This window comes from Microtus oregoni, unplaced genomic scaffold, assembly GCF_018167655.1.
Source record: "Microtus oregoni isolate MIOR12 unplaced genomic scaffold, Mior012 000056F_ref0000123, whole genome shotgun sequence".
Taxonomy (NCBI): Eukaryota; Metazoa; Chordata; class Mammalia; order Rodentia; family Cricetidae; genus Microtus; species Microtus oregoni.
In genome coordinates this window covers 11,546,903-11,567,542 of record NW_024543832.1, presented here as the reverse complement: position 1 = coordinate 11,567,542, position 20,640 = coordinate 11,546,903, and the positions used below count along the sequence as shown (strand labels likewise).

At 42.2% G+C, this 20,640-nt stretch overlaps 1 pseudogene; it reads right to left on the bottom strand.

Annotated features, from left to right (window-relative positions):
- Positions 1-17,035: 17,035 nt before the first annotated feature.
- On the bottom strand, positions 17,036-17,833 carry LOC121438573 (annotated as a pseudogene).
- Between the last annotated feature and the right edge of the window lie 2,807 nt (positions 17,834-20,640).

The following is a 20,640-nucleotide window of genomic DNA, read 5'->3' as shown; positions in this document are numbered from 1 at the left end:
GGAAGGAACTTCAGAGCTTAGTCATTTCCCACTGGGTTGGGCTCTACCTGGGAGTCTTAGTCACCACACAGGTGCCTAGGAGGGAGAGGTGCTGACACACTGTTTGTCCAGGAAGGAGTTTAAGCCCTAGGGGGAAAATATTGGGGTTCCAGGGACCATTCCAAGGTGTGATATGTGGATTTTGAAGTCCCAGGCCAACAGCAAAACCTCACAATAGAAAAATGAAGAGTCCTCTCTTTCCCCTTCCTTCCCTGCCCGGAAGACACGTCTTCGTTGACCTCTCAGTATCTCAGTGAGCTGACTTCCTCAACTACCCAAGAGGACTTGAGTAAATTCCCTGCTAGTTCTGGAATATTAGACGTGTTATTTCTCATCTTCTCTTTCCTAGCTGAGAATCAAGTCTAGGGTGTAAGAAGCATCAGTGACAGTGCTGACTCTCAGGGCAGTGTCGACTGTTGGCCAGACCTTTTGGCCATGCCAGGGGCTTCCTGGAGCAGGCCAGAACAGCTCACCCCGGGAATGAGCTGGACTTTAATATGGGGATTTCCCTTCTGCTCGACTTTCAATCCTCCCAGGAACCATTTTCTCTTCTGTTGATCTGTACTGTGATAGACTGAATAATGCCCCCTCTAAGATGTCTGTGTCCTCAGCCTGGAATGGATGAACAACACATTGCCTTGCACTGCAAATGAGACTTTGCAATACTGAAAGCACTGGGATGAGGACATTATTCCAGATTATGTAACTGAACCCAGTGCAATCGCCGGTGTCCTTCCAAGAGGAAAACAGAAGAACTAAAATGAATGAAGGGGCTGCTAGAATGAAATCAGAGATTAGAGTAATATGAGCCAGGGAATACAGCTTCTGGAAGCTAGCAAGAGCAAAGAAACTGATTTTTCCTAAAGCTTTTCTTTAACCCTTTTGACACATTTTATACTTTTAACCTTAGAAATACAAAGTAATACATTTGCATGCTTTTAAAGACCAGTGTGCTTAGGGTATGGATTTCTTTGAGAGAGCATCATTTGGACTACCACAGCAAAAATGTGAAATTAATGTGGATGTTAGTTTCACAAGTAGGGTGTTCCTGTAATAAATAATTTAAAAAGAAAAACTGGGGCTGGAGAGATGACTCAGTGGTTAATTTAGTATCACGAGTAGGGTATTCCTGTAATAAATATTTTAAAAAGAAAAACTGGGGCTGGAGAGATGGCTCGGTGGTTAAGAGCACTGACTGCTCTTCCAGAGGACCCAGGTTCAATTCCCAGCACCCACATGACAATTCACAACTGTAACTCCAGGATCCAACACCCTTACACAGACATACATACAGGCAAAAATGCACATGAAATAAAAATAATTTCTTTTTATTTTTTTAATTTAATTTTTTGGTTTTTTGAGACAAGGTTTCTCTGTGTAACAGCTCTGGCTGTCCTGGACCTCACTCTGTAAACCAGGCTGGCCTTGAACTCACAGAGATACGCCTGTCTCTGCCTCCAAAATGCTGGGATTAAAAGCATGCACCACCACCACCCGGCATGAATAAATTTTTAAGTGAGTGAAAAATCAAACGGGGGCTGGAGAGATGGCTCAGTGCCTAAGATAGCTCATCGGTTGGCTTCCAAAGGACCTGGGTTCAATTTTTAGCACCCACATGGCAGTTCACTACATCTGTTATCCGGTTCCAGGGACTCTGGCACCCTCACACAGACATACATGCTGGCAAAACTCCAATGTACATAGTAAATAAAATAAATAAAAAACAAATAGCAGGACTAGAAAGATGGCTCAGGAGTTCAGAGAACTCACTGCTCGTGCAGAAGACAGAACTCAGTTCCAAGTGCCCACACTGGGCAGCCTACAACAGCCTATAACGCTGGTTCTCAGGGGTTCAAGGCCCTCCTTTTAATCTCTAAGGATACCTGCATGCACATGGTATACATATATAGGCACACACATCTTTAAATCTCTAAATAGCAGAATGCCCAATAAATGGGAAGTTTTCAAGGGATGGAACTTATAAGGAGTTAAAAATTCTGCTAGTGAGAGACTGAAGTGATCACAGAGGAGAAACCTACATCATTTGGAGCTACCAATATTATTATTATTACTGTTATTATTCTCTCTTTGTGATGAGAGAAGGAGCACAGTGTGTGGAAGTCAGAAAGGACAACATTTGGGACTAAGCCTCTCCATCTTGTCTGAGCCAGGTCTCTTTTTTTCTGCTACTGTGCTGCTTATACTAGCTTCCGGGAGGTTATGGTACCTCTGCCTCCCACCTCACCCTCACTAGGATTAGAGAAGTGCCAGCTTCTTATGTGGGTTCCGGGGATTAAACGCAGATTGCTGGAGTTTTGTTGCAAGTACTTCTACCCACTGAGCCAGCTTACACACACACCCTTTTTGGTTTGTTGTTTGAAACAGTTTCAGTGTAGCCCAGGCTGGCCTCAAACTAGATATGTAGCCAAGGGTAACCTTGAACTCTGATCCTTCTGCCTCTACCGCTAGAGTGCTGAGATTATAGGCGTATGCCACCTGTTACAGTTTATGTAGTACTGGGTTCAAACCCTTCGCTGAGGCTAGGCAAGCATTCTACTAACTTAGGCACATCCTCTTGCCAAGAAACGCAATATCTAAATCATGACAAACAAAATATGGGTACAAATAAGGACATCACAAATAGTTCTGGTTAGGGTTTGTAAGGAAATGAGAAATGGTTTATTAGAAACTGAAACAAGGGGATAGAAGTTGCTAGATAGACGAATTGTGTCCGACAGTTCTATGGAAAGCAGAAGTTATAAATGAAGAGGAAGAGATGGTTGTGATGGGGCAGGGAGCTGGGATGTGCTGGGCAGACTTTGGTTAGAGCCTTAGACGAATCGTGGGCCAGTGTGTATAATCCCATAAAAGGGTCTTCGAAAAGATAAGGCTGAGTCCAACGGAGCTCCTCAACATGGGGATTTTTTTTAAGCCATAATGATGTCTCTTATCTAATGAAGTTAATAAACTTGTCACATGAATGATCCATACTATTTGTTTGAAACAATATCCCTGTATCTGTTATGCTGCCTTTAAATCCAGGAGCCTACTGCAGAAACCTCTGGAGTGATGAAGTATAGACAGCCTACCACACCCAGTCTCATAAGTTTATTCTTTCTGTTGAGTCTTTGGGAATTTCACCCCAAAGTCATACTTGTTTCCAAGTCCTTCCATGCCTGCACCCAACCCTTATGACCTCTTCCCCCCCAAAATATTAAAAAATAAAACGAGTCTAATTTGTGAATCTGTATACTCACTGGAGCATGGTCAAACTCTCAGGGCCTGCCCCTTACATAGACCTGAGTCGCTCCCCTCCCGCACGCCCACCAGAAGTAGTCCTCTACTGACAAGAACTAGGTTCAGCATCTTGACCACTCTTTTTAAGAGTTCTCTTAGATGGCTTCCTGTCTAGGCTGTTACTTGGGGGGGGGGGGGGTGTGATGGGGATGGTAAGGTTTGTCACAGAAGCCTCCTATGTCCCTCTTTCTAAACTGTACCTGATCATCGATACCACTGCAAAAGGCGCTTCTTTGCTCCTTACAATGAGCAGAAGCACAGATTATTCCACAAGTTCTCTGCTCATAGCACAGACCACAAACCTGGCCCCAGCTGCAGTACAACCACCGACCTAGACAAGGCCCTTGGAGACAGGCCACACATACCAACCTGGTGACCGCGCAGGCCACTCAAATCAATATGGCCCCCGGTCAAGGGACATCAACATGACTTCAGGCAGCAGCCCAGGCTATGGACATCACCTGGCTTTCGGTGGCATATGCCACAGGCATCAACACGGATTCTGATCGGAGCAGGACCTTGGCCCCAGACATAGCCCTTGGCAGCAATACAGATCCGGATATCACCAGACAGCGGTGCAAAACCCTCACAGCAGCCTGATCCTCCATGCACCGTCCCCTTCTCTCTCTCTCTCTCTCTCTCTCTCTCTCTCTCTCTCTCTTTCTCTCTCTCTCCACCACATACCTGCTCCTCATAGCGGTGGGTGGGCAGCATGCTGGCCTGTGTGTCATCTGCCCACCTGCGCTGCAAGGCAACCTTCTCATAAGATTTCTTAAGAATTTAATGTCTCTGTCACAAGTATCAATGTAATCCACCATATAAATAAACTGAAAGAAAAAACCATATGATCATTTCATTAGATGCTGAAAAAGCATTCGACAAAATTCAACACACCTTTATGATAAAGGTTTTGGAGAGATTAGGGATACAAGGGTCATACCTAAATATAATAAAAGCTATTTACAGCAAGCCGACAGCTAACATCAAATTAAACAGAGAAAAACTCAAAGCCATCCCACTAAAATCAGGAACATGACAAGGATGTCCACTCTCTCCATACCTCTTCAATATAGTGCTTGAAGTTCTAGCAATAGCAATAAGACAACATAAGGGGATCAAGGGGATTCGTGTTGGAAAGGAAGAAGTTAAGCTTTCGTTATTTGCAGATGATATGATAGTATACATAAGCGACCCCAAAAACTCTACCAAAGAACTCCTACAGCTGATAAACACCTTTAGTAATGTGGCAGGATACAAGATCAACTCCAAAAAATCAGTGGCCTTCCTATACACTAAGGATAAGGAAACAGAGAGGGAAATCAGAGAAGCATCACCTTTCACGATAGCCACAAACAGCATAAAATATCTTGGGGGTAACTCTGACCAAGGAAGTGAAAGATCTATATGACAAGAACTTTAGTCTTTGAAGAAAGAAATTGAAGAGGACACCAGAAAATGGAAGGATCTCCCCTGCTCTTGGATTGGGAGGATCAACATAGTAAAAATGGCAATTCTACCAAAAGCAATCTATAGATTCAATGCAATCCCCATCAAAATCCCATCAAAATTCTTCACAAATCTGGAGAAGACAATAATCAACTTTATATGGAAAAACAAAAAACCCAGGATAGCCAAAACAATCTTATACAATAAAGGATCATCTGGAGGCATTACCATCCCTGACTTCAAACTCTACTACAGAGCTACAGTATTGAAAACAGCTTGGTATTGGCATAAAAACAGAGAAGTCGACCAATGGAATCGAACAGAAGACCCTGACTTTAACCCACAAACCTATGAACACCTGATTTTCAATAAAGTATACAATGGAAAAAAGAGAGCATCTTCAACAAATTGTGCTGGCAAAACTGGATGTCAATCTGTAGAAGAATGAAAATAGATCCATATGTGTCACCATGCACAAAACTCAAGTCCAAATGCATTAAAGACCTCAATATCAGTCCAAACACACTGAACCTGATAGAAGAGAAAGTGGGAAGTACTCTACAACACATGGGCACAGGAGACCACTTCCTACATATAACCCCAGCAGCACAGACATTAAGGGCCTCATTGAATAAATGGGACCTCCTGAGACTGAGAAGCTTCTGTAAAGCGAAGAACACTGTCATTAAGACAGAAAGGCAACCCACTGACTGGGAGAAGATCTTCACCAACCCCGCAACTGACAAAGGTCTGATCTCCAAAATATATAAAGAACTCAAGAAACTAGACTGTAAAAGGCTAATCAACCCGATTATAAAATGGGGCACTGATCTGAACAGAGAATTCTCAACAGAAGAAGTTCAAATGGCCAAAAGACACTTAAGGTCATGCTCAACTTCCTTAGCAATCAGGGAAATGCAAATCAAGACAACTTTAAGATACCATCTTACACCTGTCAGAATGGCTAAAATAAAAAACACCAAGGATAGCCTTTGCTGGAGAAGTTGTGGAGAAAGGGGTAGACTCATCCATTGCTGGTGGGAATGCAAACTTGTGCAACCACTTTGGAAAGCAATGTGGCGGCTTCTCAGGAAATTCGGGATCAACCTACCCCTGGACCCAGCAATACCACTCTTGGGAATATACCCAAGAGAGGCCTTATCATACAACAAAAGTATATGCTCTACTATGTTCATAGCAGCATTGTTTGTAATAGCCAGAACCTGGAAACAACCTAGATGCCCTTCAATGGAAGAATGGATGAAGAAAGTATGGAATATATACATATTAGAGTACTACTCAGCAGTAAAAAACATGGACTTTGTGAATTTTGCATGCAAATGGATGGAAATAGGAAACACTATCCTAAGTGAGGTAAGCCAGACCCAAAAAGAAGAACCTGGGATGTACTCACTCATATTTGGTTTCTAGCCATAAACAAAGGACATTGAGCCTATAATTAGTGATCCTAGAGAAGCTAAATAAGGAGAACCCAAAGAAAAACATATAGGCATCCTCCTGAATATTAACCTTCATCAGGCGATGAAAGGAGACAGAGACAGAGACCCACATTGGAGCACCGGACAGAAATCTCAAGGTCCAAATCAGGAGCAGAAGGAGAGAGAGCACGAGCAAGGAACTCGGGACCGCGAGGGGTGCACCCACACACTGAGACAATGGGGATGTTCTATCAGGAACTCACCAAGGCCAGCTGGCCTGGGTCTGAAAAAGCCTGGGATAAAACCGGACTCACTGAACATAGCGGACAATGAGGACTACTGAGAACTCAAGAACAATGGCACTGGGTTTTGATCCTACTGCACGTACTGGCTTTGTGGGAGCCTAGGCAGTTTGGATGCTCACCTTACTAGACCTGGATGGAGGTGGGTGGTCCTTGAACTTCCCACAGGGCAGGGAACCCTGATTGCTCTTTGGGCTGACGAGGGAGGGGTACTAGATTGGGGGGGGGGGGGAATGGGAGGCAGTGGCAGGAAAGAGACAGAAATCTTTAATTAATTAATTAATTAAAAAAAGAATTTAATGTCTATGTCACAAGTTCCAGAACAACCCACTAACTGCTAATGTCAGTAGAAATACTAGCAGCTTGGACGAAAAAGAACAAAATCAGAAGGCTGCTTCCCAGCATTTGGGAAGAGATGGATTTGCTGGAAGCAAGGCTGGGAAGACAGTCAGAGCCTTCTCAAAAACAAGGTGTGTGTGTAGAGAAAAGAAGGCTGTTGGCACGATTCCTGTTGGGCAGGACACAGTCTGGCAAACTTACTGTGCACAATGGATGCACACCTGTGCTCCCTGGTGTGAGCCACAGACTGGTGGCTAACTTTTAGCCTTCCGTTTTATCCTGTTTTGAATGGGAATGTCTAATATTATCCTCTATCTGTTCCCGAGAGCAGATATTTTCTTTCCTGGATTACAGGTATAAAGGAAGTATGCCTTAGGATGGGTTATACCCAAGATCTCACCCACATCTTATTCAGATTATTCATATTATGAAGTGATGAGGTTTAAATGAGGATTTTGTACTTGAGTAGATGTAGTGGGTGAGATTTCCAAGGATGTTGGGATGAGGTGAACATAATAAGAGACAAATACGAATCTTTGGAAGTTAAAGGGCAAAGTGTGGTACACTGCCTCGATACTATCTATCCCAATGGTTCGTCGCGACCCCTTTGGGGTTGAACAGCCTTTTCACAGGGGTTTCCTAAGACCATCAGAAAACACTGGTACTTACATTATGATTCACAACAGTAATAAAGTTACAGTTATGAGGTAGCAGTGAAAATAATTTTATTGTTGGGGTCACCGCAACATGAGGAACTGTAGGAAAGAGTGGCAGTGTTAGGAAGGTTGAGAACCGTTAAGAGATAGATTCTCATCCTTGGAACCTGTGACTGTGCTAGTGTGAAGGCGTAAGTCACAAACAATGCCACACCAGCTTGGAATTATGATTAATAGGGTGGTATTTATTTAAAGGGGAAAAAACTTACAGATCACCATCCCAGACAACAGCCCTCTATGCAACCAGGAAGGGAATCTAGTCACCGGCGGAGCAGGAAGTGAAGAGAGAGAGGAGAGGGAAGTGGCCGCTTTTTTAAAGGGAGAGAGACCACGCCCCAATGGGCTGGTATCTCAGTGGCTATAGGCTGGAGGAGTGGGAGGACCTCCCGCAACACCTCCCCCTTTTGTTTAAATAAGAGAGTTCTAAACCTACTATGATATTATATACAATAAGTACAAATATCCTATTCTAACTAGCTTAGGTCTTGTATAATAAATAACTTGGCCAAGTCATGAGAGAAAGTAACTACATTTATCTAGTCTTCAACCCCATCGAAGATCTGAGAAGGGAAATAATGTTACCTGGGTAATTAGGAAGTTCAGTAAAACAACTTCCAAAACATGCAACAAATCACAGAGACAACTAGCTACCTGGGCAATCACCCAAAGTCACGTTAGCAGCGTTGAAGCAACCAACTTTGGCTAAGGCCTAACATAACTGACATACCATTTTCAAAGGCAAGCAACTTTTTCAAAACTATCTTACCCTGTCTTGGCAGGATATGACAGTCCTGTTTTATCCATTGATGCATGCTCTGTATCTCTGTCAGTGGTTGAGGTATGGGCATTTCTTTGCCCAAAGGCCAGTTCTGCCAAAAAGAAAGGCTCCAGGTGGAGTGTCTTTGGTGCTCAACATTCTCTCGGGAATAGAGTGATGTTGCCAGGAGCAATTGTGTCTCACTACCACAAAACTCTGAGTTAGATTAAAGGCCATTTTCTACAGCTCTTTGAAGAAGTTGAAGATTATCTATCTATACTGAGTATAATCTCTATATATCTAAAGAACCTGATTAGTCTAATTATAAATGACAAACTTAAATGACTATTAATCTATATAATTCTCAATATCTATCTAACTTAAAGAGTAAGACAATAAACGACTGTGAAACAAATGAGGACAATGACCTCCAAATATAAACAATGTACAAATATACATTGCAGTAGGTAAATATATATCAATACACAAACATTATATAAGTATCTTAATCAGAGGTAGAAATGTACACTGCAATATGGTAAATATATACAATATATATCAATACAATATATGTCAATACATAAAAATGTTTTAAACAGAGGTAGAAACATGCATGCATACAATAGTCAATATAATTTAACTTTGTATCAATATACAAGAATCTATACCAATATATTTGTCTAAAAACAGTAACTCACAATTACAAATCTATTACCATATCAGCCCTCTTTTTTTTTTTCAAAATGATCCCTGAGCTTATAAAATTCCTCCCCCAACCCTCAATCATATACTAATTATAATCAACCCCTAAATGATGTCCCTAAACCCAAGGGCAAACTTTACTGGGAGAGGGGACGTCGTCCTCTAGAATTACTTCCAGCTGTCATGGGGGCAACGTTCTTTCTGGGGGATCGTGTGAAAGTAAAATGATGGTTAAATTTCAAGATCAATGTCTTTTAAAATTGCCAATAGTCTCTGAGTATTTTGTGCAGGTCTGGCCAAAATGTTGTATAAGATGTGCACCATTTCAGCTAACCAAGTTGGAATTGTCTTGTGCAGCTGGTACCCAAAGCAGGTCTAGTAGTAGCGCTATCAGTATCATGACGTCATATCAACCAGGTGGAGCTGTTGTTATGGGGCCCCATCTTCTTCCTGGAAACTTCAAATGTCACTTCAGGGAAAACTCATTGTTCATTGTGAAAAACTTAAACATTAATCATATAGACATATATATATATATATTCACTGAAAGGCATGATAGATATATTCAATGAAAAGTATGATAGATATGAAGAAAAGCAAAAATGTTTTCTAAACTCATATTTCTTTCTGTCCCATATCATGGCTCTTGATATGAGACAGAAACTCCAGAAACTCTGGGTTTTTCTCTTACTAACAGGCTTGGAATTGGAGAGGGACTGAGCCAGAGTCCAACTTCAAAACCAGCTTTATAAATTTAGAAATATGGTTTGATATATTTTACTTACACAACCCGTTCAGTTTTCTTGATATTTTCTATTGGGCGGGTATTTTTCCATCTGTCAGTATCCAAATATCCAGGGTCCCTTGAATTTTTCAAACATGAGTGTTTTCCTGTGGAGATAAGAACAGAACCCTGCCCCCATTCTATATGTTTTTCTTACCACCTGTATGAATATCATCATTGTGGATGAGTTGTCATTTCTCCTTTCCAAGAGGTTTCTCCTCTTCAAATCAAAACTTTATTAATTTTGATGGTATCCACAATTTTTCTTCTCCTGTGGAAACAAGAGCAAAACCCCTTCCCCAGCGTAGCTTATCTCCTGGCTTCCATTGAGAGGTCAGCACATCTTTCTAAATAAATCGGTTGATTTAGTTCAGCAGACTTTTCCATTATCCAATGTCTTTCTGCTGCTGTCGTTCCTTTCTCATTAGCATTAAGAAAATTCAAGGTTAATAAAGCATTATGTAATCTATTTCTGGGGGTATTTTCGGTCCCTTTCTGTTTGTTCAGCATATCCTTTATAGTACGATTTGATCTTTCTATAACTGCCTGACCTGTAGGATTATTTGGTATACCTATAATGTGTTTTATATTATAATAATCAAAAAAGCATTTCATTTTCTTAGATACATATGCTGGACCATTATCTGTCTTATTTGTGCAGGTATACCCATGATGGCCATAACTTCCAATAAATGTGTGATTACTGAATCAGCCTTTTCTGAGCTCAGGGCAGTAGCCCATTGAAAACCTGAATACGTGTCTATGGTATGGTGTACATATTTTAGTTTACCAAATTCCATAAAGTGGAACACATCCATCTGCCAGATTTCATTTTTCTTAGTACCCTTTGGGTTACTCCCTGCAGGCAATGGTGTTTGATTATAGAAAGAACAAGTAGGACATCTCTTTATAATGTCCTTAGCTTGTTGCCAAGTAATGGAAAATTCTTTCTTTAGGCCTTTACTATTGACATGATGCTTCTTATGAAATTCTGAGGCCTGCAACACACTTCCAATCAATTATTGATCAATCTCAGCGTTGCCTTGGGCTAGAGGACCAGGCAGACCTGTATGGGACCGGATGTGTGTTATGTATATCGGACAAAGTCTGTTCCTGATTATGTCTTGTACCTGGATAAACAATGAAGTCAACTCTGGGTCATCTGGTATAAATTCAGTGGTTTCAATATGCAAGATAACTCTTTCTGCATATTGTGAATCTGTAACTATATTAAGAGGTTCTTTAAAATCCCTTAGCACCATAAGAATGGCATATAATTCTGCCTTCTGGACAGAATTATAAGGGCTTTGCTCCACCTTACTCAATTTATCTGACTTGTAACCTGCTTTCCCTGATTTATTTGCATCAGTATAAAACGTACGGGCTCCAGTTATTGGAGCATCACGTACAATTCTAGGAAGAATCCAAGAAGTTCTTTTTATGAGGTTAAATCTACCACTTTTGGGATAGTTGCAATTAATTTCTCCCAAAAAAATAGCACAAGCTCTTTGCCACGGTTCATTGTCTTCCCATAACTTTTTTATTTCTTCAGTAGTAAAAGGCACTATAATTTCTGCTGGGTCTATACCTGCTAGTTGATGAAGTCTCAGCTTACCTTTTATAATTAATTCAGAGACTTTTTCCACATAAGTTTTTAATTTTTTACTTGGTTTATTAGGTATAAATATCCACTCTAAAATAATATCTTCCCTCTGCATTAGAATCCCTGTAGGAGAAATTCTGGAAGTCAATATGACTAGGATGCAGCTAAGATTTGGGTTCACCCTATCCACATGTGCCTCCTGTAATTTTTCCTCAATCATTGTCAGTTCCTTTTCTGCTTCAGCTGTCAGTTTTCTTGGACTATTCAAATCTTTATCACCATCTAAGGTTTTGTTTAAATGAACTATTAGATCAGGTGTTATCCCAACAGCTGGTCGTAGACTGGAAATGTCTCCTAACAATCTTTGGAAGTCATTAAGAGTCTTTAATCGGTCTCTCCTAATTTGTGCCTTTTGCGTTTTAATTTTCTCTAACCCTATTCTGTAACCTAGGTAATTAATAGAATTTCCTCTTTGAATCTTTTCAGGGGCAATTTGTAATCCCCACCTAGGCAAGACTTTCTTTACTTCTTCAAACATCCTTTCTAAAGTATCTTTATTTGAATCAGATAACAAGATGTCATCCATATAATGATAAATTATGGACTTGGGGAATCTGTTGATTTCATTGGTTAAGCAATAAAGAAACTGCTTGGCCCTCATAGGTTAAAACATAGGTGGGTGGAGTAAACAGAACAGAATGCTGGGAGAAAGAAGCTGAGTCAGGGAGTCGCCATGATTCTCCCACTCCAGGCAGACACAGGTTAAGATCATTCCTGGTAAGCCAGCTCATGGGCTACACAGATTATTAGAAATGGGCTAGTCCAGGTGTGAGAGTTAACCGAGAAAAGGCTAGATATAATGGGCCAAGAGGTGTTTAAAAGAATACAGTTTCCGTGTAATTATTTCGGGGCATAAGCTAGAGCTAGTCATGTGGGCGGCTGGGTGCCGGGACGCAGCCCCGCCGCTCCTATTACAACAGAGTGGCGCCCAGACGTGATGGGCTAAATCCACTTAAAAACCTGAGAGAGCTTAATTTTAAACTGAGAAAAAACAGAGTTTAATGCAGATTTTTGCTGTTTGTTGGTGGCATGCTGTAGAGAGATTTCCTGATTCGGCAACAGCAACAGAAAAAACACTGCGTCATTTTAAAGCGCGGCTTCCTGGGGCTGTGCTTCCAGTGCAAACTCTGGCTTTAAAGCATTTCAATGGATTTTATGGGACTGGATGTTTGTGTTCCTGCTTGGGATCGAAAGGAGAGTGCTCTGAGACCGTGCCAATGGCTCAGCGCTCCCTTCCTGCACCTGGGCAGACTGCAGAATCAGGCTCAGGCAGGCGGCTCTGCGTGTCAGATTTGGCTGTAACTTGGATGAAAAGAATTTCTGTGCTGCACACTCAGTTTCAGAATTAAAGTGCTGAGTGCCGCTCCTACCTGGTGGCCCCAGAGCAAGCACAAAATGGTACATCCTCCATTTTGAAATTTTCCTGACTCAGCAGCAGGAAAAAACTGGCTGTTTTAAAACGCCAGCTTTCTGGGCTATGCCGCCATTGCGATTGCGATCTCTGGCTCCTGCGGAAGCTTTTGAATGGAGCATTTGGAGTAAAGTGCTATGATTTGTTTGATGGCAACTAGACTGCTGTGTGCCTAAAAGGGGGACATTGCGTGCCGCATCTCAGAGGCACAAGCAGCTCTACCATGCTAGTGGTGCAATGTGCAAGGATCAGAGGCACGAGCGGCTCCGCCATGTTGGACTGGGTGGGGCCAGCAGGCAGTACCTGTTTTTGACCTAGGAATGTCACAGCTTAGATTCTTAAGCGCCTAGTGATTTAAAGGCGCAAATCAAAAGTGCTCCTGGATAGTAAAAAATTGCAGATTCACAATAGGACAGATTCAGACCACTAAATGAGTCACAGTGTTGGATAAATGTACGTAGGCTTGGGAGAAAAAAGAAAAAGAATATAAAAAAATAAAGTTAATGTCTTTTAAAAAAAGGTAAAGTCTTTAAAGAGACAAAGTACAGATAGTTAAGAGATTAAAAGAAATAAAGAAAAATAAGCCACGTAAAAATGGAAAATTCACAGAGAGTCTGGATTATGTACATTGTGTTTTCTTTAAAATTTTTGACTGTGAAGGAGCTAAGTACAGAGAGACATTTCATTACATGGGCTGCCAAGCTAAACCAGAATGGACATAAAGGTATTACGATTTCAAAATTTGGGTCTAAGGATATGATGTTTTAGAGAGGGTCTTTTGTTTTCACAGAGGACCAGACCCTGTGGATTTCTTCTATCCCAATTTGGTATGATAGACCACGCCCTCCTGAAGGGTTGCTGTGAACATCTTCAGAAAATTGCTTCGCTCAACTGCCAACTGAGATGAAACTAGCACACAGGTTATACCATGAAAGACCTAATTAATGACGCCCCCATTCAGCAAGAAGCAGTTTGGAGAGAAAAAACTGTGCCCATGTTCCCAAATATGGTTTATAAATGTTCTTTTACATTTAAAGGGGGATTTGATATAGATATGAATAATTTGCATTAGTATAGATTTTGCTTTATTGATAGAGATTTACGGTCAATTTTGTTATATGTATATGTATTTCTTGATGTTGATTAATGTATTGTGATTGTGTAGTTCATTTAAAAATGTACTGTATAATTAAGAAATATAGGTTGTTAGTGGATAATCATCGATAATAGTAAAGCTTGTAGTCATGTTAGTTAGATTTTCTAGATATATAGAGATATATTTCAAATAGGCATTCTTCATATCTCTCAAAGGTTGCAGAATATGGCATTTAAAATATTTTAATAACTTAGGACTTTTCATGACAATGAGACACTCTGCTCCTGGCAGTACCAATCTACTTCGAGAGGAAGATGGGCATCGAAGAGGATCCTTATGGAGTTTGATAGCCATTTGGGCAAGAAACTGCTCTTGCCTGGACTGTTGCATAAAATGGACACAGAGAACCCGCAGAGAGAGGACTACTGAACTTGCCTAAAGGTGAGACTGTCTTTTGGGGTTCCTGACTCATGAAAGAGTCTGTGAGACATTCTACCGGACACAGCAGAAAGTGACTGAACTGTCTTTGAAGTTTCCTGCTTCATTGAAATGTCTGCTGGATACTATGGGCCTGAAGGCCGAAGATGGATGCCCCAACGGTACAAAAGAACTTTGGGTGACTGTCCAGGCAGCGAGATGTTTCTGTCATTTCTGGAGTTTTCTTATTTCTTGTTTACTTAGGTAGTATTATATCCTTCTGGAGTCTTTGATGGAGTTGAAGAATAAATAGATAGTTATAGTTTTCCTTAGTTATGATAAAAGATAAAATAGATATAAATATTGTAACTGTAATTCTTGCTTGATAACTGTTTTGCTATATGTAATTTTGCTATGTTAAAGTTAAAGCCTTCCTTTTTTTGTTTAAACAGAAAAGGGGGAAGTGATGGGGGAGTGTCATATATCAATCTGTTGATTTCATTGGTTAAGCAATAAAGAAACTGCTTGGCCCTCATAGGTTAAAACATAGGTGGGTGGAGTAAACAGAACAGAATGTTGGGAGAAAGAAGCTGAGTCAGGGAGTCACCATGATTCTCCCACTCCAGGCAGACGCAGGTTAAGATCATTCCTGGTAAGCCAGCTCGTGGGCTACACAGATTATTAGAAATGGGCTAGTCCAGGTGCGAGAGTTAGCCGAGAAAAGGCTAGATATAATGGGCCAAGAGGTGTTTAAAAGAATACAGTTTCCGTGTAATTATTTCGGGCATAAGCTAGCCGTGAGGGCGGCCGGGTGCTGGGGACGCAGCCCCGCCGCCCTTATTACTACACTAGTGTATATGCTAAAGGAACTAGGAGATGTGATTAGGCCTTTCTTCCTTTTTCTCTTTCATATATATTTATATTGGTATGTGCATGCCTGTGTGTTTATGTGTGAGAGAGAGTTTACATATATGTGCTACAAATGTGCATGTGGACATGCACGTAGAGCCCCAAAGTCTTGCTCAGTTGTTTTCCATCTTATTCATTAAGGCAGGACCTCTCGGTTGAACCAAGAACTCACCTGTATGTCTATTCTCGCTAGCCATTTTGCTCCAGGGAAACCACGTCACAGCCTTCTGAGCTCTGGAATTCCGTACATGCAAGTTACCACGCCATCTGGCATTTACATGGATTCTAGGGATACAAACTTCAATCCTCACATTTAGCGACACACACTTTAACCACAAAGCCAGCTCCCCAAACCCAAGGACTTGAGAATAGAGTTATTATTTTAGAAATACTGAGTGATGCCAATGTAATCACAATGCTTGAGTGGATAGTTAAAGATTATCAAAGAAGGCATAGTGGCAAATGCCCATAACCTCAGGACGCAAGAGGAAGAAAAAGAATTCTACATCACTCTGGCTACAGCAGAGCCACGTGTTGAGACCCTGTCTCAGAGAGAGAGGAGATGAAAAATCAGAATGCGTGAGAAAGATGTTAACAACAGAGGCAAAGGTCAGCCATGCTGGGTCATAAGCCAAGAAACTAGAGCTGCTTCTAGAAGCTGGAAAAGGGAATGAAATGGATTATCTCACAAGAACTCCTGGAAGGAACCCCACACCAGTGCCCAGTTTAAATTTTTGACCTTGAGAATTATAAGATAAGACATTTGAGTTATTTGAAGTCACTAAGTTTATAGTGGCATGCTGTGGAACAATGATCTTATACCTTGTAAAAAATTGTTACTTGTATTTTAATAAAATGCTGATTGCCTAGTAACCAGACAGGAAGTAGAGGCAGGGCAACCAGGCAGGAAGTAGAGACGGGGAAACCAGAACAGGAGAAACTTTGGTCAACAGTGGCATGTTACAGTAGCAAAAAAAATTAATAGACTTTGGGGCAGGATTCCTGACAAGGTTCCTCTGTATAGCCCTGGCTGTCCTGAAACTTACTCTGTAAACCAGGCTGGCCTTGAACTCACAGAGATCCTCCTGCTTTTGTCTCCCAGTGCAGGGAATAAAGGAGTACACCACCACAGCCTGGCCTAAAAACCTCTTCCCTTCCCTTATTAAGCTCCTGACATACCTTTCCACTTTTCTTTTATTTAATCTTCAGGGTTTTTGATTTAAGATTTGTTCCTGTCTTTTAGTTATGCATGTGTTGTTGTGTGGATGTGCGCACATGTGAGTGCAGGTGCCTGTGGACTCCAGAAGAAGTGCCAGACCCCCTGGAGCTGGAGTTACACGCAGTTGTGAGCCTCGAAATGTGGGGTCTGGGAACTGAACTTGGGTCCTCTGGAAGAGTAATACATGCTCCTAACTGTTGATCCATCTCTCCAGCCCTAGTGTTTAGGTTTTCCAAAGTTTATCTATTGTTTGTCATTTGTGGCGGCAGGTAGTGCAAATTCGTGGAGGTTAGAAGACAACTTGCTGAGAGTCAGTTCTCTCCTTCTACCTTGTGCGTCCTAGGGATTAAACAGGTGCCGTTTATCCCCGGAACCATCTCACTGGTACCCTTCCACCTTTCTCCTCTGGACTTTCAAAAGGAGACTCTACAGCTAACCTCTCCCTAAGCAATTGTTTCCTTGGTACTCTTTTTTTCTTTGTTTCAAGTGATTTTGCTTTTTATTCAGAATGATCGAGGCCACAGCCTAGTTGGCCTGAGAAGGTGCAAGCAGGGGAGACCTCACTTGGGAGGCTGGAGGAGCACTGACTCCCAGCAGGCAGAGAGCTGGTGAGCGAGGTCCTCACAGCTTCCAGCTTGCACAGCTCAATCAAGCCATTACCTGCAGTGGCCAAGGAGCTGGCGAGCAGCCACCCTCAGCAGAGGTAATGGTTACCTTCTTCTGCTGCTCAGACTTTTCCACCACAAATCTGGCCCTCTCCGCTTCCTCCACTTCCTGCTGAGCCACCTGTTTGGCTTCCACTGCTTCTGTGAACTTCTCGAAGGTCAGGAAGGATGAGCCCAAACATCGCTGTTCTCTCTGTAAGGTCATCGCTCTCACTGGGTGATTAATTCTCCAGCATCAAAGCGAGCCACCACTGACTTTAGCATCTCTGTGGTGATGAATGGCAGCACCCGCTCATCATAGTCCTTATAGATGCTGGTGTCAATACCAGGAAGTGGGCTGGCCACCAGCCGGAAGAGAATGCGTAGTGTGATGTTGACATTCTGCAAATCTTTGCTACCAGTGACAACTGGTACATTCCATGCACGCGAGCTGCAGTCAAAGGTAATTGGTTTCCTGTACCCAAGGGATGAGAAAGTGAGTCCGTCCCTATACCACAATGTACTGTACTCCCCCGAAGAGGTCAAAGATGCTCTGTGCCCAGCATCCACATTACTTCACCACACCTCCTGCAACTGCTTAAGTTAGGCCTTAGGCGGAACTTTCCAATGGACTCAAACGCTTCGGCAGCCATGATTCCCTCTGTCGCACCTACTCACTCTGGCTTTCACGCTGACCTCCCCAGGAACCCCCCAGCCTCGCACCTCCTTGGTACTCTTTTACCATCTCCTGTTTCTCAACCCTACTCACATCCATCTCTCCCTTTGGTTGGTGATTTTAAAGTCTATATGTTAAAATCACATGAGGGAAATTTTTAAAAATATTCACGTTCCATCTCAGACCTCACTAAACTAGACTTTCTTGAGATGTAGCTTAATGAGATTTAGGTAATGTTTAAAAACTCCCAAGGTGGGTCTTTTTGTTTCGTGATTTTGATGAAATGTAGTTTTACTATTTAGCCCAAGCTGGCTTTAAATTCCTGGTCCTCCAGCCTTAGCCCACCTGAGTGGAGGAATCAAACGCGTGCCGGCTTCCTTTCCCTCTGGAAATTATTCTCCTGCTCCTTCCCCTCTTTTTTCTCTCCTTTTCCCACCTGCCACTCCCCATATTCTTCCTCAGATTTATTTTATGTGTATGAGATTTTACTGGACTGTGTGTCTGTATCAAATGCATGTCCTGTGGCGGTTAAAAGAAGGCATTGGATCCCCGGAAATGTTACAGCTGATTGTGAGCTGCCATGTGGGTTCTGGGAATCAAACCTGCGTCCTCTGCCAGAGCAACAAGAGCTCCTAACCACTGAGCCATCTCTCCAGCCCCTCCAGCAATCTAATATGCCTCCAACATGGAGAACACATGCCAGCCTGCTGCTCTGCAGCTTCCTGACGTTAACGTGGCAGAGGACCGTCTGGATACTCTGAGCAGGGATGTGCAGGATTCAGGTCATCTGATACAGGCTCACGCTCCTCTAAAAACTCTCCAGAGATTCATATCAGCTGCCATGTGGAACATGGGGGGACATTCCTGTAGTGTGGAGCTGCGGGTTGCTTCCCGCAGCCTGGCTCCCACCTAGCTTTACCCGAAATAACTATATGGAAACTGTATTCTTTTAAACACTGCTTGGCCCATTAGCTCTAGCCTCTTACTGGCTAGCTCTCACATCTAGATTAACCCATTTCTAATAATCTGTGTACCACCACGAGGTGGTAGCTTACCAGTAAAATCCTAACCTGCGTCTGCCTCAGAGAGGAGAATCATGGTGACTGACTTCACTACCTTCTTCCCAGCATCCTGTTCTGTTTACTCACCCTAATTTTCTGTCCTATTAAAGGGCCAAGGCAGTTTCTTTATTTAACCAATGAAATCAACACAAAACAGAAGACTCTCCCATATCACATTCCCACAGCCCTTCCATCTGACCTCCTACACCACCACGTTATTCTCAACTTTTATAAATATCGGAATTACCTAGGAAAGTTAACTAAAAAATATAATTGCCCAGATACTAGTCCATTTTTTTTAATTTTTTTTTAAATTTATTTATTATGTATACAATGTTCTGTCTCTGCATGCCTGAAGGCCAGAAGAGGGCACCAGACCTCATTACAGATGGTTGTGAGCCACCATGTGGTTGCTGGGAATTGAACTCAGGACCTTTGGAAGAGCAGGCAATGCTCTTAACCACTGAGCCATCTCTCCAGCCCCCCATTTTTTTTAATTTTTAAGATTTTTATGTGTTTGGGTGTTTTGCTTGCATACATGTCTGTGTACTGTGTACTGTGCCCAAAAGGACCAGGAAAAGGTGGTGGATCCCCTGGAACTGGAGTTACAGATGGCTGCTAGCCATGTGGATGCTAGGACTTGAACCTAGGTCCTTTAGAGGAGCAGTCAGTGTTCTTTACCATTGAGCCATCTCTATAGCCCAGTTTTTTAAAAAATAAATAAATAAATTTTTATTGGATTCATTCATTTATTTTATATCCTAACCACAGTTTCTCCTCCATCCTTTCCTTCCATTCCCTCCCAACCCACCACCTCCAAATCCACTCCTCTGTCTCTGTTCAGAAAGGGGCAGGCCCCTCATGAGTGTCAACAAAGATGGCACATCAAGTTGCGGTAGAACTAAGCTCCTCCCCTTGTATAAGGCTGGGCAAAGCAATTCAATATGAGGAATAGGTTCATGGAAGCCAGCCAAAGCTTTAGAGACGACAGGCCCTGCTCCCACTGCTAGGAGTCCCACAAGTAGACCAAGCTACTCAATTGTCACCCATTTGTAGAGGGACTAGTTTGGTCCCGTTTTAGGCTCCCTGGCTGTCAGTCCAGTGTCTGTGAGCTCCTGTGAACCCAGGTTAGTTATTTCTGTGGGTTCCCTTGTGATAACCTTGACCCCTCCTAGCTTGTACAATCTGTCTTCCCTCTCTTCAACAGGATACCCTGAGATTGGCCCAGTCCTTGGCTGTGGGTCTCTACATCTGTTTCTATCAGTCACTGGATGAAGGCTCTCTGATGACAACTGGGGTAGTCGCCAGTCTGATTACACTTCAGTTCAGGTTTTTTTTTTTTAAACCAAGTTATGTTTAACCAGCTTTCAGGTGGTCCATCATGCTCAGCCTTTTTAATAAGATCAAGTGAAGCTTGCTAAGTGGTTGGGATGCACACCAAAGTCTGAGAACTAGTGTCTAGAACAGGGGTTCTCAAACTCGACAGTGAGACAAGGTGACACAGAGGTTACTAATTTGACGGTCATATTTGAAGAATTGATGCTTTATTTTTTATTTTTATTTATTTATTTATTTATTTTTTATTTATTTAGTGGGGGGAGGGGTCTCACTATGTAGCCCTGGCTAGCCTGTAACTCTCTATCTAAACTAGAAGGAACAAGAACTTATAGAAATCTGCTTCTTGAGTCCTGGGATTAAGGCATGCACCACCACTGTGTGTGTG